Source organism: Notamacropus eugenii, chromosome 5, assembly GCF_028372415.1.
Source record: "Notamacropus eugenii isolate mMacEug1 chromosome 5, mMacEug1.pri_v2, whole genome shotgun sequence".
Lineage (NCBI taxonomy): Eukaryota > Metazoa > Chordata > Mammalia > Diprotodontia > Macropodidae > Notamacropus > Notamacropus eugenii.
In genome coordinates this window covers 311,553,869-311,581,623 of record NC_092876.1, presented here as the reverse complement: position 1 = coordinate 311,581,623, position 27,755 = coordinate 311,553,869, and the positions used below count along the sequence as shown (strand labels likewise).

The 27,755-nt window shown below is 40.6% G+C and overlaps 1 long non-coding RNA gene across 2 annotated transcripts in view; it reads left to right on the top strand.

Moving 5' to 3' along the window:
- The first annotated feature begins 18,181 nt into the window (after positions 1–18,181).
- LOC140506320 (uncharacterized) overlaps positions 18,182–27,755 on the top strand; it is a 36,473-nt gene continuing 26,899 nt past the window's right edge. For both annotated transcript variants that reach the window (XR_011967885.1, XR_011967884.1), the window contains exons 1-3: positions 18,182–19,870; positions 20,801–20,885; positions 27,628–27,737. This is a non-coding gene — a long non-coding RNA (uncharacterized lncRNA). The remainder of the gene's footprint in view (positions 19,871–20,800; positions 20,886–27,627; positions 27,738–27,755) is intronic.

The window sequence follows — 27,755 nt, the reverse complement described above, 5'->3', positions numbered from 1 at the left end:
TGACATTGTTATTGTCATGGTGTACATTGTTTTCCTGGTTCTACTTCATTTTGCATCGCTTCATATCAATCTTTCCATTCTGTTCTGTTTCATTATTTTTATCATTTCTTACAACACAGTAATATTCTGTTGTGTTCATGTCCCACAATATCTTTAGTCATTCCTCAGTGGATGGGCATCTACTTTATTTGCAGTTCTTTGCTTTGCTATTATCCAGTCATTTTTCAGTTGCATCAGACTCTCCATGACCCCATTTGGGATTTTTCTTGGCACAGATACTGGATGGGTTTGCCATTTCCTTCTCCATCTCATTGACAGAAGAGGAACTGAGGCAAACAGAGTTAAGTGACTTGCCCAGGGTCACCCAGCTAGTGTCTTCCTGACTGTAATCCCAGTTCTTTATTCACTGTGCCACCTATCTAAAAATTGTTGTTGTTCAGGCGTGTCTGATTCTTTGTAACCCCATCTGGGGTTTTCTTGGCAAAGGTATTGGAGTGATTTTGCCATTTCCTTCTCTAGGTCATTTTATGGATGAGGAAACTGAGGCAAGCAGGACCAAGTGACTTGCCCAGGGTCATAGTTCTTTGCTACTACTTCCTAATTCTCCTACTTCTTCATCCTCTGTGACGTCCTCTGGTCAGTGCAATAAAAATGGTTCAGGGCGTGTGTATTGAGTAGTAGAAAGTATATTGGACTTGGCCTCAGAAGACCTAAGTTTGAGCACCAACTCTGACACTTCCTTGCTGTATGATCCTATGAGAATGAAGATTGTTGTGCTCCTTAATTCAGAGGATTGTTATGAAGAAACTTTGTTAACTACAAAGTATCAGAAAAAATGTTGTTATTCTTGTAGGTCTATGCACTGCAGACCCAATAACTTTTTTTTTTTTTGCTATTTCATTCACTCACTACTTCAGACACTTTACTAGAAGCTAGCTAATGAGACATCTGTTCCCTTGGATAGGAGGCTTTAGATTCAAAATTATGTCACACAAGATTACATTGAAGAAACTGGAGAGCTTTTGCCTGGAGAAGGAAAGATTTATAGGGGACACCATGGCTGTCTTCCACCTTGTGGAAGAGGGATTAGATGAGCCTGGCGTTACTCCAGCCTGGCTTCTCCTAAAGCAAATCTGACTGCCATCCTCACCTTATGATGTCTGGGAAGAGGATCAGAAGGGACAGTTGAACAACCAAAGCCAGTTTCTTTCCTTCCTTTTTCTACCCACTACTTTAGAGTAGTGGGTTATAAACTTTTTTTTAACCCATATCCCTACTGATTAAAAAAAATTGAGTACTACAACATGTGTTTTTTACTTATTTGTAAATTATATACATATTACTGGTATACTAATAATTATGTGCATTAGGAAATCTACACAAAATAGAAATTGACACAGGATGAGGCAAAGATGAAATCGTATTTGACCCAAGAGTCATCAGTGAGCCACTGGAGTCTACTGACTAGTGGACTGACAGCCAGACTTATGCTTTAGAAAGATCATTGTAGCAGCTGTGTGGAGAATGGAGTAGAGAATTCAGAGGTCAGAGACAGGAACCCAATTAGAAAGCTTGTGGAATTGTCCAGGGAAGCTAAGATGGTGGCCATGTGAATGAAGAGACAGGGTTGATTGTGAGAGACGTGGAGGAAAAGGAAAAAAAATTGCATTTGATTAACTATATGTGGTGAGGGACAGTGAGAAACAGAAAATAATACTGAGATTATGAACCTGAGTAACTGGAAGGATGATGGCGCATTATTAGGGGAACTTGGAAGAGCAGTGGGTTTTGGGGGAAAATAATCTGTAACAACCTATTCATGGCTGCTGATCCTGAACAAAGTGAAAAGGAGGGAGATGAGGCTTATATTCACTTCTGAAGGGTGCTTGCCACAGGGCAGCCCTGATCTGGGAGGGGTGATGGAATTTTCCAATAGTACCTGTGCAGCTTCTGCTGCTCTGGGTACCCAGATAGCAGTTGGGTTGTAACTGCCCAGAAGAGCCAGCCTGTGACTCAGAAGGAAGAAAGGACCTATTTTTTTGATCACTTACCCCATGGGGTCGGTCCACAGTCACCCAGAGGTCCCCTCCTCCACTTTATAGACCACTGCTTTAGAGGACCAATGGGTAGAAGTGACAGGAAGGCATGTTTTGGCTAAATACAAATACATCCTTAGAGTCAGTGTGCAGGCCCTTTTATATTTGTGATGCTGAGGACTAGATCACCTCTGAGTTCCCTTTCCACTCTGAGGTTTTATTGTTCTATGAAATTCCAGGGTTCAGTTCCTATCAAGAAATGCTATTTCCCCATTCCCCCTGAAGCTGTTCCCAGACCCTCTAGTCTGATCTTTATCAGGAAATGGTTCTTCTGGGTGCAGGAGAGAAATAAATGTGGCTAGAACTGGGGCATAAATTGCCTCAGTGGTTAAGCTTATCTTGGTTCTGGTGCTATGTATCCACCTTTAGTTTGTTACTGTTCTTCCCTTCCCCAAACTTTCCTCCGTATGCTCATCTGAAATTTGGATTAATCTACACAGTACTCTAGAATCATAGGTTCAATTCACTTAAATAAATATTCATTAAGAGCCTACTGTGTAACTGTGTTAAGTGCTGGGGATAAAAACAAGAAAAAAAAAAGACAGTTCTTGCCCTCAAGGAGTTTATAATCTAATGGGGAAAGACACACATTCCAGGTATATAATGGACCTCAGGAGTCATCTCCATATAACCCCCTCATTTTATAGATGAGGAAAGTGAGGATGAGAAAGCCCAGACATAATGAGTGACTTGTCTGAGGTCACTTTGTTAAAAAGGAGCAGAGCCAGGATTCAAACCTAGACTCACAAGTTCTTGTTCATCTTTCCACCTAGCTCTTTCTTCTGTACAACACTGCCCTTTGTGGACAAAAAGACTGGCTCTCATTTATCTGTGTTTGGTTGTTCCAGTCATGCCCAGTTCTTCATGATTCCTTTTTGTGGGGTTTTCTTGGCAGAGATACTGGAATGGTTTGTCATTTTATTCTCTAGTTCATTTTTTTTTTTACAGAGGAGGAACTGAGGCAAACAGGGTTAAGTGACTTGCCCAGGGTCACACAACTAGGCTGAATTTGAACTCAAGAAGATGAGTCTTCCTGATTCTAAACTCAGTGTTCTATCCACCATGTCACCTAGCTGCCCCATCTCTCTTTGAGCTTAATACTCATCCTCATCATTCTTGTGTGGGCACTTACAAGGGCTGAGCTCCTTTAATGACTGAGCCCAGACCCTTCTCTGGATCTTCTTATTCCTTGATGTCTTTGGCCTTTGTTGAGATTTCCCTATTTCCAGATGCCTGCCTGATATCTAGGGTGTGAGCCAACTGTGAGCTCAACCGAGATTCTCAGCAACTCAAATGCCAAGCTGTTTCCAATTGTCCTTTAAAGGGGACCCAACTGAAGGAGAAAATACTAAACAAGACCAGGGCAGGAGATCAAGAAGGAAAACCTCACATATCTTTATTTAGCCCCAGGGACAGTAAACAGCTGGCGGGTTTCTATAAACAGAAACTGGGGTGACCAATGGTTTAGATACTAACAAAGGGTTGAGAAAAATTGGGAAACTAGCCTGGAGCCATAAGTTGGACAATCTTGAATGTCTACTATGTTCCTAGCCCTGTTCTGATTAAATTAGGTACGAGTGAGACATAAATATTGTAAGAGGTGGCACTGAACTGAGCTTTGAAAGAAGGGAGAGTTTCTAAGAGGTGAATGTGAGGAGGGAGAGCATTTCAGGAATGGGGTCACAGGCTGTGGAAATGTACATATTCGGGCAATGGAACACCAATTTTTAGGAATAGCAAATAGGTCAGTTGGAATGTAGCATGTATAAGGGGAGTATAAGGTAATGTAGGTTGGGGTCAGTTTGCAAAAGGATTTAAATGGTGAACAGAAGCATTTGCATTTTGTCTCAGAAGCGATAGGGAGTCACTGAAAACTCTTGAGCAAAGAAATGATATGATCAGGCCTGAGGTTTAGGAATATCAATTTGACAGCTGAATGAGGGATGGATAAGAGAGAGGAGAGAGATGGGAAACAGGTCTACCAATTAGAAAGCTATTGGAATAGACCAGGTGAGAGGTGACGAGGGGACAGATTAGAATGGTAGGTGATGTGAATGAAGAGAATGGAAAAGATTGCAGGTGTTGTAGACCTTTGTGGTAGGGTTTGAGACTTCCCATAAACACTCTCTTATTATTACCAAAATTTCTCCTTTCCAGGTCTCCTTTTTCCTGAAGCTTCTAATTTGTCACTTCCTGGTTTCAGATTCTTTATAAAGTGTAAACGTTATCGAGAGAAGAATATTTCAAGCCATTAATATATATTGACTAGGACATAAGACAATTAATTATTAATAAAATCAGCATGTCGCATTTATGTAGTTCTTTAAGATTTTTTAAAATGCTTTCCTCATAGCAGGCTTGTAAGGTAGAGTGAGTAGCTTTATCCCCATTTTGCAGATTGGACTGTGACTCAGAAGTAAAATGACTGCTCATGATCATACAGCTAATACAGTTTAAACCAGGATCTGGGATCCAGATTCCATGCTTGTTCAAGTACACCGTGGAGAGACAGCATCAGGCTAGAGAGTAGGGAAGGGAGGCCTTCTTGGGGAGGGCTGGCCTATGTAGGGACCTTGGCTAAGTAAAAAGTTGGAGTTACTTTGAGGGCACTGGATACCTAGAGGGGAAGGGGTGCTGGAAGGGAGAAAGGAAGTCTAAGAAGGTGAGTTAGGAAGTTTCTGAGACAAGCTTTGATGGCTTCTCAATTGTGCCAGTACTTGGACCTGGCTGTCTATCACCACATTATTACCAGTAGAATGAAATCTCTCTGGGGTAAGGATTGCCTTACTTTTGTATTTATATCTTTAGCACCTGGCACATAGTAGACCTGGCAAATAGTAGACCTGATTGACTGAAAAGTAAAAAACTGTACTTGAGCTTCCCCAAATCTTTCCAAGTGTACGCATCTGTGAGACAGTTGACCAGGGGATGTGTGGTCCATGATAATGGAACAGAGGTTTGTCTGAGGAAAAATAGCTGTCCTATATAGGAATTAAACCCATGACCTGGGCATTGTTCACACTGTTCAGTCTAAACAACTGTTCCCTCTGACCCGGGCATTTTCATTATTATTGTTGCCAGTGAGAAGCCTTCCATCATTTTTATCAATAATTAACTTCTCTGGGCTTTAGATTCCTCATCTATGAAGTGATGGACTCCCATTCAGAAAGACAAGGTGGTGTCATAGAGAGAGCACTAGTTCTGAAGTAAGGGGATTAAGATTCAGGTCCCCAAAGTCACTAAGGCACTCTGGTCTTCATTTTCCTCATCTGTAAAATGGGGAGGGGGAGAAGGCTGGATTAGATGTTGAAGGTCTCTTTCAGCTCTTGATCCCAAGAAACCTAATGAACTGTGTGATCCTGGGCAAGTCGCCTCTCTGTGACTCATTTTCCTTGTCTGTAAGACAAGAGATTTGAGTTGAATGGCCTCCAATGTCCTTTCTGGTTCTAAATATATGATCTTAAAACCTCTTATTGCTCTGATTCTAAATTGGACACCAATGAGGCATCCCAAGGTGCTCACTTTCAATAGCTAGCCCTGAGCATGAACCCTTGACTGGTGCATCATAAAGTGGAATAGAAGACGCTACTGCTTCAATTGCTAGATCAAAGAAAAGACCGATCTGGAAGCTGGATTCTCCTCCCAGCCACACCCCTGATGACACAAAAGCCCGGAAGTGATTCTGTATTTAAAGATTGAAGGCATTTGATTTTTTTGAGGTTAGCAACAATAATGATGATGATAACTGATATTTTAATGTTATTTAATTATTTTCAAAGTGCTTTATATATATATTATTTTATTTGACCTTCTCCATAACCTTGTGAGGCAGGTACAAAGGATATTTTAATCACCATTGTGCAGATGAGGAAATTGAGGCTCAGAATGGTTATGTGTAGTAGCATAGCTAGTAAATATCAGGCATGGATTTTGAACCAATATCTCTCTTAACTCTCCTTTGCCACTTTTGTAACTCCACTGATCATATTTGAAATTTCTAGCTTGAGTTCCAACTGGGACTGGGAATTGATGAAGTATATGAGAAACAGAGCATTGGACCTATAGTCAGAGAATCAGTATTTGAGATTCAGTATTTGAGTTTCAACTTTGCCACTAACTAGAGTCACTGTTTTGCATTAGTCATATCTGACTCTTCAACTTTGCCACTAATTTTTGTTGTTGTTGTTAGCTATATCTGACTCTTCATGACCCCATTTGGAGTTTTCTTGGCAAATATACTAGTCTGGTTTGCCATTTCATTCTTCAACTCATGGGGAAGCTGAGGTAAACAGGATTAAGTGACTTGTGCAGGGTCACCCAGTCAGTAAGTGTCTGAGGCAAGATTTAAACTCATAAAGATTAGTCTTCCTGATTCCAAGCTCAGTGCTCTATCCACTATGCCACCCAGCTGCCCCATATCTTCACCTATAAGGAGATTGGACTAAGGAAACTCTAACCCCTATACCTCAGTCAATAACTCTATAACTTCCCAAAGCTATCCTCCAGTGAAGTCCTAATTTGAAGGTTAGTTGTGGTATGGACGTGTGATCTTGGGTCCTCAGAAGCAATAGCAGTGGCACAAAAACTCTGTCAGGTCTTACCAAGCTAAGCAGTCTTCAGGTATAGGTATGCCCAACAATATTACCTTTGCAGCTCTGAAGGTTGTGAGTTGCTCTCCTTGGCTTCACCCTTCAAAGCTTTGTGATTCCAAGGTGTAGTTAGCCTAGTCAACACTCTCATCTCTGCTCATCACTCCTTACTCCCTCATACTCATTCATGTCAGCCTCATCCCTCCCATGTCCCTATCTCACTCTTCCCTCCCTTTCTTGTGCACCCTCTGAAACTTCTGATCTATCTTCCTCCCAAGTAATTTTGTGTTTATTTCGTATTCACTTATATGTGCATATAGACTGTAAGGTCCATGAGGGCAAGGACCATTTTATCTTTGTATTCCCATCATCTAGCAAAGGAGATGAAAAAAATAGAAGATTGCTGAATTAAGCTTTTTGTTAAATACTAGACTTTGTGTCTGTCCTTTTAGGACAAAACATCACCAGAAGGTTGACCAGTAGGCAACATGGAACAGTGGAAAGGACATTGACTTTAGAGTCAGAGATCCTTAGCTTGGATCCTTCTGCTACCTTGTAATGGGCAAGAAACTGTACTCCCTGAGCCTCTGTTTCCAGAAATGTCAAATGAGGGGGTTGCACACCCTTCTTTCCAGCTATGGATCTATTGTATGTAGAGAGAAGAAATGCAAAGAGACTGTAATACATACTGATGGAAGATACCCCCACACACTGATAAAATCAGACATCTCTCCAAAGACCCAAGTAAGTTATATTGTCTAGACTGAGTGTGATGAGAAGGGAAGCAGAGCCTTACCAAAGCGCTGACTATTTTTTAGTCATTTTCACAGGTACTTAGGAGCAGGCAGGATGGATGTCTGAGGTCAAGCTTGGGTTTGTGCTTTCCTTTGACCTCCCTTTGCCCTTGGCAGAAACTCCGATCGCTGATCGTACAGAATGATGGGAGTATTTGCAATTTCCTCCAGGACCAGGAGCAACTTTGTTGTATTTCTTAATCTGTGGCTCTCCCTAGAAACCTTGACTGACATATTCACTTGACGGGCCTCTTATCCCTGCCCTGGCAAGCCCTAACTGCGTCGTAACCTGGCAGTCATTCCCCTGCTTTTGACACCCACCTGCGGGTGCCTCACCTGCCTTGGCATTTAAGGTTCTGCCCCTTGCCTCTCAGGGTTTCAAACAAAGAGGCTATTTCAGCAAAAGAAATCACCCTCCTCCTCAGAGGCAGGGAGCAGTGGGGCCAAGCCCAGTCACAACTGTTCAGTAAATAAGCTGGAGCCTGGGTGAGTTGGCCTGACTCCCTGGAGAAGATGGAATGCCAGTTCCCTGGCAATCGCAACTAGATCACTGGTTTCCTGTGTGGGGGCCAGTGAATGAGTTCATATCACTGGCAAAAAGAGGAGAGCAATCACTGAAGGTGTATTCCTTTGGTATATATCCTGTACTTATTTACCTGTGAGCCTGCAGAAGTAAGTTTCTTGAGGACAGAGAATATCACTTTTGTATTTGTTTTTCTGGTGCTTAGAGAAGGTGCCTCGCACAGAGCAGGTGGTTAAAAAATGCTTGTTGATTGATCGGTTGTGGAAGCAAAGAGTTCATTATTTCTTACTTTGGGGAGAGGATCAAGACCTGTGATCTCATTCACTAGGAGAATTCTCTGTGTGGAAACTCCCTCCCCTGGGGAGGGAGCAATCCATAGCTTATCTATAATATCATTTTTATGCACTGTTTGGGGACGCTGAGATTGTACCATGCATGGTAATTTAGGCAGTTTATGTCAGTCTCAGAACTGGAACCCAGATCTTCTTGATTCTAAGACTAGCCTTTTATCCACTCTTCTGGTATTTGCATTAACAAAGTGCTTCATAATTAGTAATAGCTTAAATACTTTTTCATTCATTCATTAATAAATTCATTCACTCATTCATTTACCACATCACTGTTTTTCTAATTCTCTCTAACAGTGTCTTTAATTTAGAACCTTAGAATCATAGAACACAGAGGTATCAAGCTCCAGTAGAAATTGATCCCTGTAAGTAGCATGCTGGCTTAGAAAATCACAAATGAATATTATTTATGTCTTAATGTATTTTATTCATTTTATAAAACATTTCTTAATTGCCTTTTCATTTGGTTCAGGCTCACTTGGGAGTTTTAGGGCAGAGAATCTGATGTCTCTGGCCAGACCAATCCCATCAATTTGCTGCTGAGGGAACTGAGATCCAGGGAACTTGACAGCAGCTATTAGAGATAGGTGCCAAGTGGCAGGGGTGAAGTGTGTGACCTTGAAACAGAGGGGAGTTTATTTGGAAGCATGACCTATGCCCTGGATCAGATTATTGTTTATCCTTTGTCCTCCAAGAAGACCAGTGACATCAGGAAGGTAATTTGCAAGTGAATTGGATTTAAGTGAGGCAAAGCTGCACAGAGTCATCAGCCTCACTCTCTCCTCCAGAATCATGGGAGTCCGATGGCAAGCCATAGGTCTGGACAACTGGTAATGGCCTCAGATGCAGTGGGAGACCATGGCCTTTTTAAGTGAAGGTCTTTCCCAGGGCTCAGTTTGTCTGAGGCAATGCTTTGGACCTCATTTAGCATGAAAGAAGCATGGAAAGACATTTTCACTAGAACACATTAAATAACCAGAACTAGGAAAACAAAATAAGTGATAAGCGCCAGAAGGGACGAAAAATAAAGCAAAACTGAATGCTGAGTAATGAAAATGACCACATTTGGTTCAGAGAAGAATTGAGAAAATATATTTCCCTCCTAAGTGGGAAACTAATTGTATTGTATTTAATTTCAGATTCAGTTGTGCTGGCTGGTTGGGCTGAACTCTTTTTCTTTTCTAATTCTTTTAAAAATCTTTGTTAGAAGGAATGGTTTGCTTTGGAGGGAAGGGTTAGGGTATATTCTGAAAAGAAGGTCACATAAACACGTAAGTCATCAATAAAAATAAGGTAAATTAAAATGACAGTTTGTGTTGCTGGAGCATTTTCTTCACACAATAACCCTCTGAGGTATGTAGTGCAAGCATCATTCTCCCTATTTTACAGATAAGACTAATGAGACTCATAGGTTAATTGGTGTGTGTGTAGGGTCAGAACAGGCATTTGAGTCCAGGCCTGGGGTACCTCATTACCCTGGAATGCCTTTCATCAGGACTGATCCATCTGAGTGATTATTATCATTCAAAGCAGTTACCTTTGGGGGTAACCTACTTCATTCAGTGATGGTTTCACTGCTTTAAGCATCTTGGGGTCACCTCTTTTGGGAACTGATTTTCAGAGTCAGTAAAATCAGTCCTATTCCTTGGCGACTTCACCTTGTTTTGATATCTTAAACAAGGGAAAAAACAGATAAAGAAAGCGAAAAAACAGATAAAGAAAGAGAAAATGACTTGAATGAAAGGTAGTAAGCTTCAGAGGTGGGAGATAAACCCAAACTTTCCAATTCCAGAACCAGAGCTCTTTCTCCAGACCATATAGCACTTATCCTTCCCTCTTGCACTCTCCTTTGGAATCAGAAGTTTAGAGAATGTCTGGAGCAATGGCAACCTAGGTGGAAGAAGTACACAGACTGCCAAGGTAACTACTTTGAAGGGGACCACAGCAGTCATTTGGATGTGAAAGTTCTGATGTCTTGGTTGAAAAACCTGTGTCATTGTGTCATAGTCATACCTTAAATGCATAAGACTTGAATGCATGGACTTGCTTCATTGAGCAAAAAGAAGTGTGACAATGGCTTGGATTTTATTCCATGCAAAAGACCGAGACAACTGTGCTGTCAGCAACAAAGAGAAACTGAGGGGACTTGGTGCTGAAAGCAGGACATCTAGTGGCTGCATTTGTCCAGGTGAAGGATGACCAGGGCACAGACTAACAACATGACGAGAAGGCGAGGGGGAATTTCCGTCTCCCCATCCCCACCCCCTCTGATGGGGCCAAGGGTTGTGACTGAGTTGGGTTCATTGAGGCTTCTCCAGTGGGGAGATGGGGGAGATGAGCAGCTGAGAAGTTCTCTCTGGGGGTGGTGGTGGTCAGGAAACCTGAGCAAAGGAGCCAAGATAAAAAACAACTGGGAAGTCATGCCATGGAGTTTAAAAGAACAGGGGAGAGAGAGAGACAGAGAGACAGAGAGACAGAGACAGAGACAGAGAGACAGAGAGAGACAGAGAGACAGAGAGAGACAGAGAGAGAGTCACAGAGACACAGAGAAAGACACACAGAGAGAGACACACACACACACACACACACACACAGAGACACACACACACACACACACACAGACAGAGACTCCAAGACAGAGAGAGATGGAGGAGAGAGATGGAGGGAGGGAGACAGAAAGAAAGGGAGAGAGAATGAGAGAAAGAGAGAGGCAGAGACAGAGAGAGGAGAGAGACACATACACACAGAGACAGAAGAGAGGGAGAGAGAGAGAGGGAGGTAGGGAGAGAGACAGAGGGAGGGACGGAGAGAGAGAGAGAGACAGATAGAGAGTGTCTAAAGTGGAAACAAAGTCACAACAAAGAAGGAAGCTCATCCAAAGTCCGTGAAGCCCCAGGGAGAGGCAAAGGCTAGTGTCCTGGAGGCCAGGGTTCAAAACCCAGGAAGCTATAGAGGTTCATGCTAGACCAATCAATCTTGGTGGAGCCTGCTAGGCTCCTAGCACATATGAATTTTAAGCCTAGTCCAATGGGACCAGACCCTGCCTTCCAGCCTTACCTAAATTCCCTTAAACTGGATAGGTCTTACAAGAATACAATCCACTCCAAATATAGGCAAGAGGAAGGGGCAGACATAAAAGGTATCACAGAGTTAAGGAGAATCTGTATCACTAAGTTGGTTGCAGAGAGATTAATTTTTCAGGTACAGTAACTTTTAAAGACCACACCACAGAAGAGTTGCTATCTACATAAGAGCCTGGAGTATTCACTTAGAGGGAATCAGAGATCTTTGATATGTATTTAAGAAGAGCCTGAAGGAAAACTACAACAATGACAGTTGACATTTACATGTTGATTTTGGTGCTCTTCCTAAGAACCCTTACGAATTAAGTAAAACAGATATCATTTCCCCCATTTTACAGATTAGAGGATAAGTCTACTAGAGATTTAATGACCAGCCCAACGTCACAGAGAGTTGGAATTGGAGGCAGGATTTGAACCACTTCTTTCCCTGACTGAGTTTGATCTTCTTTCTACCTAGTCTTGCTATGTCTCCATAAACCTTAGGAAGAGTATGAATTTGAATTATTATTACAACATCCCAATAAATGTTTATCCAGCCTCTACCTGAAGGCCCCCAGAGTCAGGAAACTCAAAACCTACAGAGACACTGTATTCTAGTTTCAGACATCACTAAATAGTAGGAGTTTTCCTTTGTGCTAAAGGAATGTATGGGAAGACTGCTCTTTGCCTTGTGGCTAAAGTTGGTCTTTGAAGGTACTATTTGTGTGTTGGACTCATAGATCTGTTGACTGTTGTGGTAGGAGCAATATCTTCCAGGTAGGTTAGGCTAGTTTTTCCTTAAAAGGTACTGAAACCAGTTTTGAGATGTAATTTCCTTAAGGAACTTAAGGTTGGTGGCCCAAGTACAAAAAGGAAGCAAAGTCTAAGATTCTAAGTACCAGGAAGCAGAGGCTGCTCCTTCCTTGGGTTTCTGACCAGCTGACCATCGTGGCCAACACAGAGGCAGGGAAACTATACCCAGATGAATCAATGCTGTATCCTTGCTGAATATACTTTCCATGATATGTCGGGGTAAACCACTTTTTGTTAACTATTAGATGGTTGGTAAATGTTTCACGTCCTTCATGTTTTGAATCTGATGTACTGGAATTGCCCTGAATCATGTTCTACCCACAATAAATATAATCTATCTTGGGGTAAGAGTCTAATGAAGAAGGGTAATAAAGGTAGTTGGTATGATTTTGTGATCAAAACACTTTCTGGGTTACATTTCCTGCCCTTTGTTCATACTTGTTTTGTGACTTATAACCTTAAAAAGTTGCCTATAACACTAAGAGATTGAATGAATTGTCCAGGATCACATGGCTAATATATATCTGAACACATATCTGAATATATATCTTGAACACAGGTCCAGCTATTTATTCACTATGGCACATGCTAGCTTTCATATTACATACTAAGTGTGCTCCCCACATTTAAAAAGTGGACTAAATGGAGAGACAGAGGTTCAAATTGTTGGAACTGAGGCATTTCAGTGACAGAGCCCTTTCTAGATAGGAAGACTGTCGGATATCTTTCTCTACTCTATCACCCATCTCCCCTCCATTCCCTTTTCAGAAGGAAGTGAGGATCTCTAGGGTACTGGGTCATATCTAAAATATCTCTGTGATAGAGGAGTCCTCAGGCTGTCACTTCAGATTGCCTTATATTTACTTAACTGTATTGATGTATTTCTTTAATAGAATATAAGCACCTTGAGGACAGATACTGTTTTATTTTTTGTCATTATATTCCCAATGCCTAGTATTGTATCCTGCACATACTAGGTACCGAATAATTGTTGGGTTGAATTGTTTGGGAAGCAGTGGTCTAGTGTGTGCTATGTACAGCAGCTGAATGATCTTTATGAGTCCAGGTCCCATTCACTTTCATTTTCAATGCAGATTTAGGGTCCTGCTACAGAGTATTACAAGCACCTTGCTGGGTGCTAGGGTGATAAGGATAAAAATGAAAGGAACTATTGTAGTTTGGGTGGGAAGGCATGACAAGGGTGAGATGTGCCACATTCTGAGGAACCGCAGGATGTGAATTTCTGCCCTCATAGTTGATTCTTCATCTTCAACAGTCATCACAGAGCCTTCCAGTGGGATGGAGAGGCCTGGGGTGGGTGGGCTTTGTGCCAAGACATACGAATAAAAACCTAAAAACAAAAGTCTTCATACTTGTGGTTTCTATGATGCCTGAACTGATGAGGTTTGGGGTGAATGCATAGAATGCTGTCAAGGTGATTTGAGTTCCTGAAGGACCCTGGGGAGCCAGTAAGGGCTGTCACCCAGGTCAAGGCAGCCCCTTCTTCACTTTCTTGGATTAAAGGAGCCAGGAGCTAAGGAAACATGGATTGTTTTATCACTTTTGTGCTGACTTCAATTCTTGGGCCTCCTTTCCTCCATTCTTCCCCCTTATTCCCCCCAGACACACCTCTTTAAACACTAAAAAAAGCCCCCAAGGACCAACCCATCCTGTCAAAGCATCAGAAGACCTGGATTCTGTTAACGTTGTTGTTTAGTCTTGCCAGATTCTGTGTGACCCCACTGGAGGTTTTCTTGGCAGAGGTACTGCAGTGGTTTGCCATTTCCTTCTCCAGCTCATTTTACAGCTGAGAACTGAGGCAAATAGGATTGAGTGACTTGCCTAGGTTCATTCGCCTAGTAAGTGTCTGAGGCTGGATTTGAACTCAATCTTCCTGCCTCCAGGCCTAATGCTCTATCCATTGTGCCACCTAGCTGCCTACAAACCTGGATTCTAGTCAAAGTTAAATACTAATTTCCTATGGAACCTTGGCAGGTCACTGAACTCTCTGGGCCTCCAGTTTCTCATCTGTAAGATGGGACAAAATGTTTGTCTCACCCAATCACAGGGTGTTTTGAAGACAAAAGAAGACAAAAGGCACTTTGAAAAGTAAAAATCATAACAAAAAGAAGATATATTTCTTATTTATTTTTTCTGTTGGTATGTCAGTATGAGTTACCTTGTTAGGGTTACTCTAGATTTCCTAGAATTATATAATATTGGAGCTAGAAAGGACTTCAGCAGTCTTTTAATCCAACCCTTCTTCTTGCGCTTAGTTATTGTATTTCTTTCAATCTCATGTATAAATACTTGAGTTTAATTTAATCAATATTTATATAGTTGTTTCAATTGTTACACACTTGTAGGAAAAGAAATACTTGTAGGACTTTTACTAAATGCTGTATCTTAAACAGTACTAGGAGGAAGAGACTTGTCATTAGACCTATCCTACTTTAATGGGCACCACTGTTTAAGTAATGATATCCACAGGAGTTACAGGCATAACAGCTCAGCGATATTAACCAGGACCTATGGTGACAAGCTGGTAAAGTGAGGCCTGTTAAGGACAAAGTTAACAGAGACTGAATGTGGCCAAAAATCAAGCTGGGATTAATTGTGAATTCCAAATGGTAATACCTAGGGAAACAATGGTTCATTTTAGAAAGGAAAATGCAAAAAGGGCTATTAGGAGAACCCTAATAGCAAAAAGAAAGCAAAAAATTTCCACTCTTCATCCTCCTTAAAAAAAAAAATCCTTGGCTAATCTGTGATTAATCAAGAAATTACATTTTTATGCAGGTAACACTCATCTTGAGGAATTACTACCTCGATTCAAATGACTTTGCTCCTTTGGGGATTTGAGGGTGATATAAGGTTAGAACATTCCCTTGGCTTCGGAAATTTTAAGCACCTTAAATAAATAAATGTGGAAAAATAATTACATTGAACAGCTCAGGTGTATTTCTGGGAAAAAAAAATATGATACAGGATGTCTGGTGCTGGTGGTGTTGGTTATAGCTGTCTATGATATATGCTTGAGGGGCACTGTGAAGAGCCTCTCACCCCCAAAATATCTTTCATCCTTTCCCCACAGAGTTCAAACTTTCAGAATTAGAAGGACCATTAGGGATTGTCTAGTTCAGGGGTGGGGAATTTGGGGTCTTGAAGCCATAGTGGCTTTCTAGGTCCTCAGGTGTAGCCTTTAGACTGAGTTGAAGATTTACAGAACAAATCCTTTTATTAAGGGGATTTGTTCTGTGAAGTTTGGATTTAGTCAAAGGGCCACACTTGAGTACCTAGAGGTCCACATGTAGCCTTGAGGCCACTAGTTCCCCACCCATGATTCTAGTTCAATCTCTCATTTTAGAGTTGGGGAGACTGAGGCATGGAGGAGTGAAGTCATTTGTCCGAGGTCAGACAGCTGGTCATTGAAAGAGTTGACTGAGATTCCACTCAGGGTCCATTAGGTACCCCATCCATTAAGATATCCTCAATTGCAAAAGAAGAGATATACCTTGAAGGATTAGTAAGCAATCCCTGTGGGAAACACCCTTTTGGGACACAGGAGAGGTAACTGAAGGGAGAAGTCTAGGAAGGAAAGGAATAAGAAGAAAAGAGACTTAGGAGGACTCCAAAGACATAACTTTGTATTTGGAATTAGAATTGGGAAATAGGCAAAAGAACATTCTCAGCTCACAAGGTTTAGAGTCAGGAGGGATATTGGAGATAATCTAGTTCTGAGGTTCTTAACCTAGAGTCCAAAAACAGATTTCAAGGCAACAGTGAAATTGTATAGGCCAAAAGCGTATCTATTTCAATAGGATTGGTTTCCTCTTAAATCCTATGTATTTTTCCTTATGCATCTGAGAATCTTATTCTGAAAAGTACATAGATTTCATCAGACTTCCAAAGGAAGACAGGAAGCAAAAAAGGTGAAGTGTCCCTGCTCTACTTCAGCAATCTCATTATACAGGTCCATAGAGGTTAAGTGGTCTGCTGAACAAGAGCCCAAACTGGAATCTGGGTCCTCTTTGGGAATCCATACACTGATTGCCTCCTTCGCAGGCTTGTTTCCTTCTAAAGCTTGTTTTTTTGCTTACCAATTTGATCCTTGCTGCAAATTATTTTGACTAAATTAGAATGTTTCTACAGGCTTAGTAAAAATTATCTCATTTGTTGTTCCTTGCCAGTACATATGAGCCCGCACCAATGGCTCTTTTTGTGTCATAAAACACAGCTCCCATTTGTAGAGGATGTCTTTGGTCTAGGAAGATTGTCCATAATTCAAAGAGCTCCCAGGATGATGTATTTGGATGTTGGCATTGATTTTTCTTCTTTCTCTTCAACTCTATTACTGTCATCTTTCAGAATTGTTAGGCAGCTCTGATAAAAGGTTCTGGAGCCTGAGGAAGGTATGGGGAAAGTTGAATGTAAAATGGTTATTCTGAATAGTTTTAGGATGTCTGTTTTGGCAATAATTACTTCTCTAGTATACCAGAATGGTCAGAAATCATAGTATAATGGAAAGACTACTGTATATGAGGTCAAATGACCTGGTTTCAAATCCTGACCCTGCCACCTCATAACTATGGGAACATGTGTGACTTATGACTCAGTTTCATAATTTATAAAATGAGGGGGGTTAAACCTCCCCCAAGAGAAGGACCCATAGGTATAAGAATCTTTTTAGCCATCTTTTTTATGATGTCAAAAAACTGGAAACTAAGGAGGTGTCCATCCATTTGGGAAAGGCTGAACAAATTAAGGCCTTTGAATACAATGAAGTATCATTGTGTTGTAAGAACAGGCATACCTTGTTTTATTGTACTTTGCTGCACTTCACAGATGATGCATTTTTTTTTAAATAAATTGAAGGTTTATGACAACCCTGTATCAAACAAGTCTTTTGGTGCCATTTCTCCAACAGCATATACTCACTTCGTGTCCCTGTGTCACATCTTGGTAATTCTCATAATATTTCAACCTTTTTCATTATTATTATATCTGTTATGGTGATCTGTAATCAGTGATCTTTGACGTCACTATTGTAATTGTTTTGGGCACCATGAACTGTATCCTAAGACGTTGACCTTAAATGTTGTGTATGTTCTGACTGCTCCACTGACTGGTCATTCCCCATCTCTCTCCTTCTGCTTGTACCTCTTTATTCTCTGAGACAACAATGTTGAGATTAGGCCAATTAGTAATCCTACAATGGCCTCCAAGTGTTCAAATGAAAGGAAGAGTCAATGATAAGGCAAACACACCACTACTGTCTAATTATTAGCTTAATCAGCAGTCATCAGCCTTGAGGGGAGGCCTTCCAACTTCAAAAATAATATGACTTACCGAGGGCTCAGATGATTGTTAGCGTTTTTTAAGAATAAAGTATTTTTAATTAAAATATATTTTTAGAAAAGATGTAATACTATTGTACACTTAACAGACTACATTTATATGCACTGGGAAACCAAAAAATATGTGTGATTTGCTTTACGCCACTATTTTCTTTATTACAGTGATCTGGAACCAAACCTATAATGTCTCTGATATATGCCTATAATGATGAAGGGGGTAGTTTTAGAGAAACTTGGGAAGATTTGTATGAATAGATATAGAGTAAAGTGAGCAGACTAGGAGAACAGTTTATACAACAGCAGCATTATAAAGACAAACAAACTTTGGAAGGTTTGCCAACTCTGGTCAACATAACGACTGACTGCGATTCCAAAGGACTTGAGGAGGGAGCATGTTGCCCACATCCTGACAGGTGACGGATTCGGAGTCCAGACTGAAACATATTTTTTGAACTTGGCTAATGTGGAATTTGTTTTGCTTGGCTATATGTTAGTTACAAGGGTTTCTTCTTTTTTATATAATTATGGGGGAAGCAGGAAGGAGAGAAAAAAGATTTTTGATCATTAAAAAATTAAATTAAAAAAAGAAAAGTAATAGATCACCTCTAAAGTCTGTTCCAAAACAATATCTATGATTCTATTACTAGGACATCTAAGAAAAGATATGTTTTAATTCCTAAAATACATTCCTAACTAGTGTGTAAATTTCATAAAGTTAGAGACTGATTCTGTGAATCCCCTCACAGCATTTAGAAGAGGGTTGGGTATATAATAGGGAATCAATACATTTTTAAAAATATTAATGTGGCAGCTAGATGATGCAGTGGATAGAGTACCAGCCCTGGAGTTAAGAGGACCTGAGTTCAAATCTGGCCTCAGACACTTAAAACTTACTAGCTGTATGACCCTGGACAAATCACTTAACCCCACTTGCTTCACCAAAAGAATAATAATCACTCCAAAAAAGCCAACTGAACTTTATTTTACTCGTGTTTTATTTGATTATTTCAACAGGTTCACAGGAATTGACACTGAACCTGATGGGGTGGTGGGTCCTTGACCCAAAAAGCCCTAAGATCATGTCTCTGAAAGTAATCCAGCTCCTCCTGCTCCCCAGAGAAAATTTTCCCTCATTGCAGACCTGACTGTAACTCCCTTATCAGAACAGACACAGGGGTACTGACCCAAGAACTCTTTCCCAGCTTACCTGCCTAAGGATCCAGTCTCTAGTGCTTGCCCAAGATCCACTCCTCTGGCAACTAAACAAAAATCTGTCTTTTCTCCCTCAGTGTCTGGTATACTCCCTATACTTTCCCATCCATAACTCCCAAAGACACCTGGACCCTTAGATTATCTAATTAGCATCCCTGGCATTCTTTTTCCATTCTCTTTTTCTATATAACCTCTAGATTCACATTCATTAGGGTGCAAGTTCCCAAAAGGGACTTTACCTGCTTATATTGGCATTACAGTAAACTGTCTCTTGACTGAGAGATGGCTTGAGTGTGTGAATTCATTCCAAGTGACTCTGCCTTGGCATTCTTGGGGTACCAGCACACCAAACCTCTTCAAACCTTTTAAGAAATCTTATAGTAAAATGGAGGGATAATTTACTTTGAGTAAATAACTAGGTGAGGGGGTGAGTGAAGGAATGGAAGGAAAGAAAGGGAATATATAGTCATCTTCGTACATTTGTTTAAAAGGAAAATTAAGAATTGGAATTCAGGAAAATGGAAGATGCTGTTGCTCCAATTTGATATTCACAGCCACTACAGAGTAGATGTGAATATCCCAGCAGAATTCTGAAATGCAAAATACAACAGACTCTCCATATGGAAGGCAGAACCAAAACATTTATTTAGACACCAGAAAGCCAAATCCCTCATAGTAACAGACATCTATACACAATAACAATGCAGACAACAACACCATCCCCAAGCCTTCCCCCTGCTAGGCTCCCCACAAACCACCTTCCTTAAACAAAATCACAAACAGGCTCTTTCACTCACATTAGCCAGCAGCCTGCTTGCCTGCATCCTTTCTAGCTCTGACCACTCTCTGACTCACTTCCTCTCAGCTCTATTCTAGCTCCACTTCTTCCTGTTCCACCCATTCTACAAACTCCTCCCATCACAGGCTCTATGTGACTCAGGCAGGTCACGCAGGTCTCTTAATGAATGGGAAAGATCTTCCCATTTAAATTACCATTACAGATACAAAGACTCAGAGCTCTGGACGGACAGCTTAAAGAAACTGAAAGCTGGTTGGGGCATTTTGTGCTGAGCACAGGTGAGTGAAGCAAAACTTACTGTGAAGTATTCTTTAGAAGCAGCTGATTATCAGCTAGAAGTGGTGGACCTAGAAGCCCAGAATAAAGCCTGAGACAGCCTGTGGGTGAGAGAGAAAATCAGAAGGCAAATATTGAGAGAAATGGAACTTAGAACATTTGTTACTAATTCTGTTTAAGTGTAGAAAGCAGAAGTTAATCAATTCATATGGTCCTATATAAATAAACAATTAAAAAATTAAGAGGCACATGGCAGGACATAATCTTTAACTTAGACTTGCCTGAAATAATTACTGATTCTGTTTACATGTAGAAAGCAGATGTTAAGCAATTCATATGCTACTATATACATAAGCAATTAAATTTAAAAGACACATGGCAGGACATAATCTTACCTCCCTAATTTATACTTATGGCAGCTAGGTGGAGCAGTAGATAGAGGGACAGGCCTGGAGTCAGGAAGACCTGAGTTCAAATATGACCTTAGACATTTACTAGCTGTGTGGGTAAGTGAATAGAGTGCTGGGCCTGGAATCAGGAAAACTTATCTTCATGAGTACAAATCTGGCCTCAGGTACTTTCTAGCTGTGTGACCTTGGGCAAGTCACTTAACCCTGCCTCAGTTTCCTCATCTGTAAAATGAATTGGAGAAGGAAATGGCAAACCACTTAGTATCTTTGCCAAGAAAACACCAAATGGAGTCACAAAGAGTTGGACAAGACTGAATTGACTGTATATGACAATATACTTGCTTGAAGTAATCCAAACTTCTGTACCTATACCAGTTAAGTTACCATAGTTTGTGGCAATTGTCAGATGGGCAGGCAACAGTACCTTTGGAAGAGTTGAAAAGACTATTTGTTTTGTACTGAATCTAAATCCTCCCCTCTTCCCCATGCTTGACAACCCTCCCCTCCATTTGATAATTTTAGAGAGGCTGTATGGTGCAGTGTATTGAGAACTATGCCCTGAACCAGAGTCACAATGACCCACCTCTGCTAAAGATCGTGACCTTAGGTAAGTCTCTTAATTTCTAGGTGTTCCAGACAGCACACCGATCAATCAATAAACATTTATTAAGCATCCACTATGTGCTGGCATTGTGGATGTTGCAGAGAAAGTGAATTGGAAGAAGAAATTCCTCATCAGGAGCTCCTCAGACAATCTAAGGACACATCTAGCACAAAACACACCATAACAAAAACAAACAAAAAAAACCCCCAACTCTAAAAAACAAATATTTATTGAATAACTGCTAAGTATCACAACTTCCATAAGGGCTTGGCGGCAGCTAACAGAAGAGTAAGAACTAAGTAAACTGTAAGAGAGATGCAAAAGAAAGAATCTGCTAAATAAGCACTCCAGGCATAATGGTTCTCCTGGACCCTGAGTCCTGGGGATGCCAGAATGTACTGTTGGTGTACATGGGATGGCCTGAGGCATTGCAAAGTCATCTTGGGTGTGTCCTGATGTCCTGAGACTCTTTTCTTCCTTTGCTCAATTTATAAAGGGTTGGGAAGCATGGAGGGTAGAGGTCACTAGCATTCTGGTAGAAACATAAGAGAATAAATCTAGTAGGCATGCTTGTTTAATGTCATTATAGAAAGAGGGATGTGGATGTAGAGATGGCTGAACCAGAGGCTGGCAGGATTAGATAAAGAGGGCACAGCAAGTTCAGCCTTGATACAAACTGAAATTTGAGGCCATTCTGTACTTGGTACAGGAGGGAAAGGCCAAACTCAGTTTTCTGAGAAGTGGGTAGAGATTGTACCCAGAGGAAATAGCACGTGCATACCAAGCTATGAAGTGAGGGAGCAGCTAGCATCTATGAGAGACCAGAAAGAATCAGTGAGCACCATACTGGCAAGTACCAGAAGGGATGAGTGAGAGTTAAAAGTTGAGGATGACTTCTGGGTTGGCAAGCTGGGTAATGGAAAGAATGAAGGATCTTAGGAGAAGGGGCAGGTTTAGAGGAAAAGATAAGTTCTGTTTAAGACTTTTGTAAAATGAGATGGTTAGATTAGATGACCTCTAAGACCTTTTTCCAGTTATATGATCTAAATCAGATCTAAAATCTACAATTCTCTGATTTCATTCCTTTTCAGAATATCTGTTCATAGAATCATAGATTGCTAGAGCTAGAAGTAACAGTAGACTCCATCTATTCCAACTTCAGCATTTTATAGATGAATAAGCTGAAGTTCAGAAAAGTGGTTATTTATGTTATCTATCTATGTTATTAACAGCAGAACTTGTACCCACGTCTCCCTACTTACAATGCAGTGTTCCTTTCACCATTCTGGAGCTTCTCATTCACCTGCTATTTCAATGAAGCCTCCAGGAACTTTATAAAAAAGAAATGTGATCCTGTTTTGGGGAAGATTTGGGGGATGATAGTAGACCTTAGGTTTGTGGGTGAGGGAGCAGGGGGGTAAGGTAAGGGAAAAACAGAAGAAACCAAGTATCTTGTTTTGAGTGTCTTGCAGAATTAACAGTGTTTTAAAAATTTGTTTTTCATTTAAGGGCAGTGTACACTCATTGCTTTTTATGCTGAAAAGTCATTTTGTCCTTAGTTTTTTTCCTGTTAGTTTTCTATTTTTTAAATAGAGAAAAGGATTGTTCTAATTCAATAAGTTCTATGAGTTTAATCATTAACTATACGGCTTGGTCTGTGCTGCAATACTTTATCACAACTGAATTTTCCTTTCAGGATCATTTGTTGTGTTGCCTTTTCTTTTTGAATCTTGTTTTGTTACTTTTTTTGATGTGAGCAAAGGCTTAGCTTTACTTTTGTGAGTTTTTTGATTCTCAAATTCTAGAGGCTGCCTGTAACCACAATGGAAACTACATTTATTACAGATGTTACATAAAGAATTTTAAGAATTTCATTTCTGCATGTACTTTACTTCCTAAATTAGAGGCCAACATTCCCCAATGCACTCCTGGCCACTGATGTACTATTGTACCTAGTGTTTCCATTCATTCATTCATTTATTCACTCATTCATTCATTCATTCAATAAACATTTAAGGGCTTACTATGCACCACACGCTGTGCTAAGCATTTTGACATTTTCTCTGTAGTTGTCTTTTCCTTACCATTTTCTATTCACTCCTAGATAGTACCCTTGTCCAGCCTGACATGCGTAAAATAGACAGAGGCTCTGCAAAAAAATAAAAATAATTTTAAAAATTTTGTCCAGGGTCTCTTCCATACACACACACCTTAGGCACAGCTTTGATGAGGATGTTAATATAAATTCTTTCAGCCTTGATTTCCTCATCTGTAAAATGGGGGTAATAATAACAACTATTGCACAGAAGTGTAGTGGGGATCAAAGGAGATAATCTATAGGAAACACTTTTGTAAACCTTAAGCAGTATGTAAGGATTAACTATTATTATTATTATTTATTTTTGATGTTATCATTATTAAATTCCCCTAGTGACATATTGAGTTAGATAAAGTACCAACAGTTAAAAAAATGTGTAGTGATTATATGAAACCTGACTCTTAGCACCTTCTGCTTCTGCTTCTGCTACCATCACTGCAGAAATAAAAGAGGGCTGCATGGGAGTGATGGCCACTTTCTATTTCACTTGGTTTCATGGGTTGTTATGACCAGTTCACATAGAGGATAGAGTGCCTGACCTGCAATAAGGAAGGTTTGTGTTCAAATCCTGCATCACACACTTAAAAGCTGTGTGTCCCGGGGCAAATTCCTTAACTTTCTCTGAGCCTCAGTATCTTCATATGTAAAATAAAGGGGTTAGACTTGATGGCCTCTAAGGTCTCTAAATCTATGATGCTATGACCTAAAATTCATTTCCTAATGACCAGCCCTCTGGTAATGGGTTTCTTTACACTAAACTAGCGTGGCTCTTTGGCTACAGGGATAGTCTGCTCCTTGAGCTATATTTGAAGTCTTTCTATCATGGTATATCCTGACCAAATGTGCATTCCACTCATGCTACTTTTGAGAACCCAAGGTCATCTCCAAAACATGATGAAACCCTGGATTAAGTCTATTGTGGAATCTGTAACACATACAAGTATACCTCAGAGATATTGGGGTTTGGTTCCAGACCACCTCAATAAAGTGAATATCGCAGTAAAATGAGTCACACAAGTTTTTTATTTCCCAATGTATGTAAAAGTTGTATTTACACTATACCATAGCTTGTTCAGTGTGCAATGGTATTATGTCTAAAAAAACCCCCAATGTACATACCTCAATTAAAAATACTTTATTGCTAAAAAGTGCTATGAGCAGGTCCGTGGAATAGTTAGAATGTCCACAGCATGTATGAGTCCACACATTTCCCTCACCTTTCTACTCCCTGGCAGAGAGATCCTAGTTTTCCACAGTCTTAACTGGGAGTGTGTGTGAAATTCCTCTTCAGAAAGTTCAGCAATCCTCTGGAGGGTACCATGGAAGCCCTCTTTCAATGGGCATCTCTGACTCAGACTCCATCGAACACCTAAGTTCTCCATCCCTACCTGAAGTCACCAAAGCCCCCACCTGGGCAGGACACCAAGTGCCTGTGAAATCACTGCCACCTATTGTCACCCTACAGAGAACACAGAGTGTGTCAGAGTCACCCAGAATAACATGTTCAAGGATCATTTCCCTCCAACTCACTTTGCAAAAGATTGAGAGCTCAGATAGAAAAGACATATTTGCAGCTGGTCAGAGCTGGATGGAGCTGGCTTTATGTGAAACGATGGTGATTAAATGAAAGCCCAGGGTGTTCAATTTTTCATGCTTCTCTTTTTCTCTGTCTCACTTTTGTCTTTGTCTTTTTTTCTCTTGATCAATCTCTCTGCTTGTTTCTGTCTTGTTTTCTCTTTTCTCTGTCTCTGAACTTCCACCTCTTAATTTATCTCCTCCGCAACAGAAAAATAGACTCATTTGAATAAAGAGAAGGATTTATTTGTTTAAGAAGAACAAATATTTTTTTCCCTGAGTTGGATTTCCAGATGAGGTGATCCAACTGCATCAGTTTTTAAAACTGGTCCTTGAAAATGACAATAATATGTCGATAGACATCCTGGGTCAATCATCCACTTTGGAATTGTGACTGTGGTAAGTAGTCCACTGAGATTCCCCAGGCCCTGTTATCTCTGAATGCTAACAATGCCTTCAGAGGTATCCAGGTGACACTTTCAGGCAAAGGGAAAGTAACTGAAGATAATGATCAAGAAGGATTCCACCTGATGGAGTAGAAGACATAGAATATTAGAACTACAAGGAAATTAAGATAACACCTAGGCCAGTCCTGTTATTTTATAATTGAGAAAACAGGTTTAGGGAAAGAAAGTGACATGGTGTATGAATGGCAGATATAGGAATGGAATTCATGTTTTCTGCCTCCCAGTACAGTATTCTTTTGACTGTTGTTATTTAGTTATTTTCAGTCCTTCATTTTCAGACTCTTCATCATAGCTTTATATTGTGGGTTTTCTGGGCAAAGATATTGGGGAGGTTTGCCATTTCCTTCTCTAGCTCACTTTACAGGTGAGGAAACAGAGGCAAACATGGTTAAGAGACTTGCCCAGTATCACACAGCTAGTAAGTGTCTGCACTTGGATTTGAACTCATGAAAATGAGACTTCTGACTCCAGGCCTGACATTCTATTCACTATACCACCTAGCTGTATCTTGCTAATTCTTTTTGCTCTTTCCAAAGTTACTGATCATCTCTTAGTCACCAAATCCAATGACCTTTTCTCAATTCTTGAGCTCTCCATAACTTTTGACACCTTTGATCACTCTTTAACTTGATATTCTCTTCTCTCTAAGTTTTCAGGACACCACTCACTCCTGGTTTTTCTCCTACCCCTCTGATTGCTCCTTCTCTGTCTCCTTTGCTGGATCCTCCTCCAGATTACACCCTCTAACTGTAGGTGTCGCTCAGGGTTCTGTCCTGGGCTCTCTTCTCTTCACCCTCTATACTACTTTTCTTGCTGATCTCTTCAGCTCCCACTGATTTAATTACCATCTCTATGCTGAGGATTCTCAACTCTACCTTTCCTGCCTCAGTCTCTCTGCTGACCTCCATGATTCTCTCATCTCCAACTGTCTTTCAAACATCTTAAACTGGAGGTCCACTAGACCTTAAACTCAGATCTTAAACTTAAGCCATCTTATACTCAGTGTGTCCAAAACAGAATCCATCATCTTTCCTTCTAAACCCTCCTACTTTGCCTATTACTGAAGAGGACAACACCATCCTTCTAGTCTTGGAGGCTCATAACCTAGGAGTAATCTTGGACTCCTCACTCTCTCACTGCTCACTCCCCCCAACCTGCCTAAAAATCCAAGCCATTGTCAAGACTTGTCAATTTCACCTTTGCAACATGTCTCCTATACACCTCCTTCTGTCCTCTGACACTGCCACCTCTCTAGTGCAGGCCCTCATCACTTCACACTCAGAGTATTGCAATAACCTGCTGGTGAGTCTGCCTGGCTCAAGTCTCTCCCCACTCTAATCTATCCTCCATTCAGCCACCAAAGTGATTTTCCTAAGATGCAGGTCTGACCATGTCATACACACACATACACACACACATACTCAATAAACTCCCTTACTACCTTCCTATTGCTCCAGGAGGAAATAAAAAATTCCTGTTTAGCATTCAAAGCCCTTCATAACATAACCACTTTCTACCTTTCCAGTCTTCTCACACTGATGCAGTGACACTGGCTTCCTGGCTGTTGCAGAAACAAGACACTTCATTTCTCTACTTTGGCTCTGGGCATTTTCTTTGGCTATCCCACCTGCCTGGAATGCTTTCCTTCCTCTGCTCTGACTTCCCTCCCTTGCTTCCTTTATGTCCCATCTAAAACCCCACCTTCTACAGGAAGCCTTCCCCAAGCCCGGTCCCTTCCTTCTATTATTTCTTATTTATCCCATATATAGCTTGTTTTGTACATGTTTGCTGGCATGTTGTCTCCCTCATTAGATTAAAATCTCCTGGAAGGTAAGGACTATATTTAGTCTCTTGTGTCTCTGATGCTTAATATGATGCCTGGTACATAGCAGGCTTTTAATAAATGTTTCTTGATTGATTGGGCCCCTCTCTGTGTCTCTCCTGCTGTCTGTAGAAGTAATACAGATGGAACACTTGGTAATATGGTTGACACCTTAACACTTCAGAGTAAGTTTCCTATAGTGCCCACGCTTGTCATCTGCATAAGTAGAGTGTATGGCTGTCAATTTGGGATAGGTTTAGTGATTCCATGAGGCTAAACCTGGTCTTTAAAGCCTATCTCACTAGTCTTGCTGAAGGACCTTTCTATCTAGTTTGAATTTCCCCCCACAGAGGCCAACTATCTGTATCAGACATCCAAAACAAAGTTACTATTTTAGGAAGGTCCCTGTTAAAATGTACAGAAATCTCTAATATCAAAGGAATCTTTCTGCCTATCCTTTTTCATATTTCAGGATTAGTTTTCCAATATTAGTTTCTACTTGACCAGATGGGCTAGTATTCACCTTGGAAGAATGAGAGAGCCACCACATTGTAGTGGTTGTAGAAGGGCAGATGTTTTTCTGACATTCAAAAAAGGCAAGTGAATAATAAAGTGTGCAAACTGCAGGGCAGTAAGCTTTACTTTGATTCCTAGCGGCATTCTAGAATATATTATTAAAAGGATAGTTAATGCACATCTAGAAAAGGAAGCAGTGATAGGAGTCAATTTTTCTTCATCAGGAACATTGGTCATATAAAAGCAATCTTATTTCCTTTTTTACAGGGTTTACTAACCTGACAAATTGGAAGAAGTTGCAGATGTAATTTACCCATATTTTAGCAAAGCATTTAGACAAATCTCTTAAGCTATTCTTGAGAAAACCTTGGAAATAGGTGAGTTTGAAAGATTTG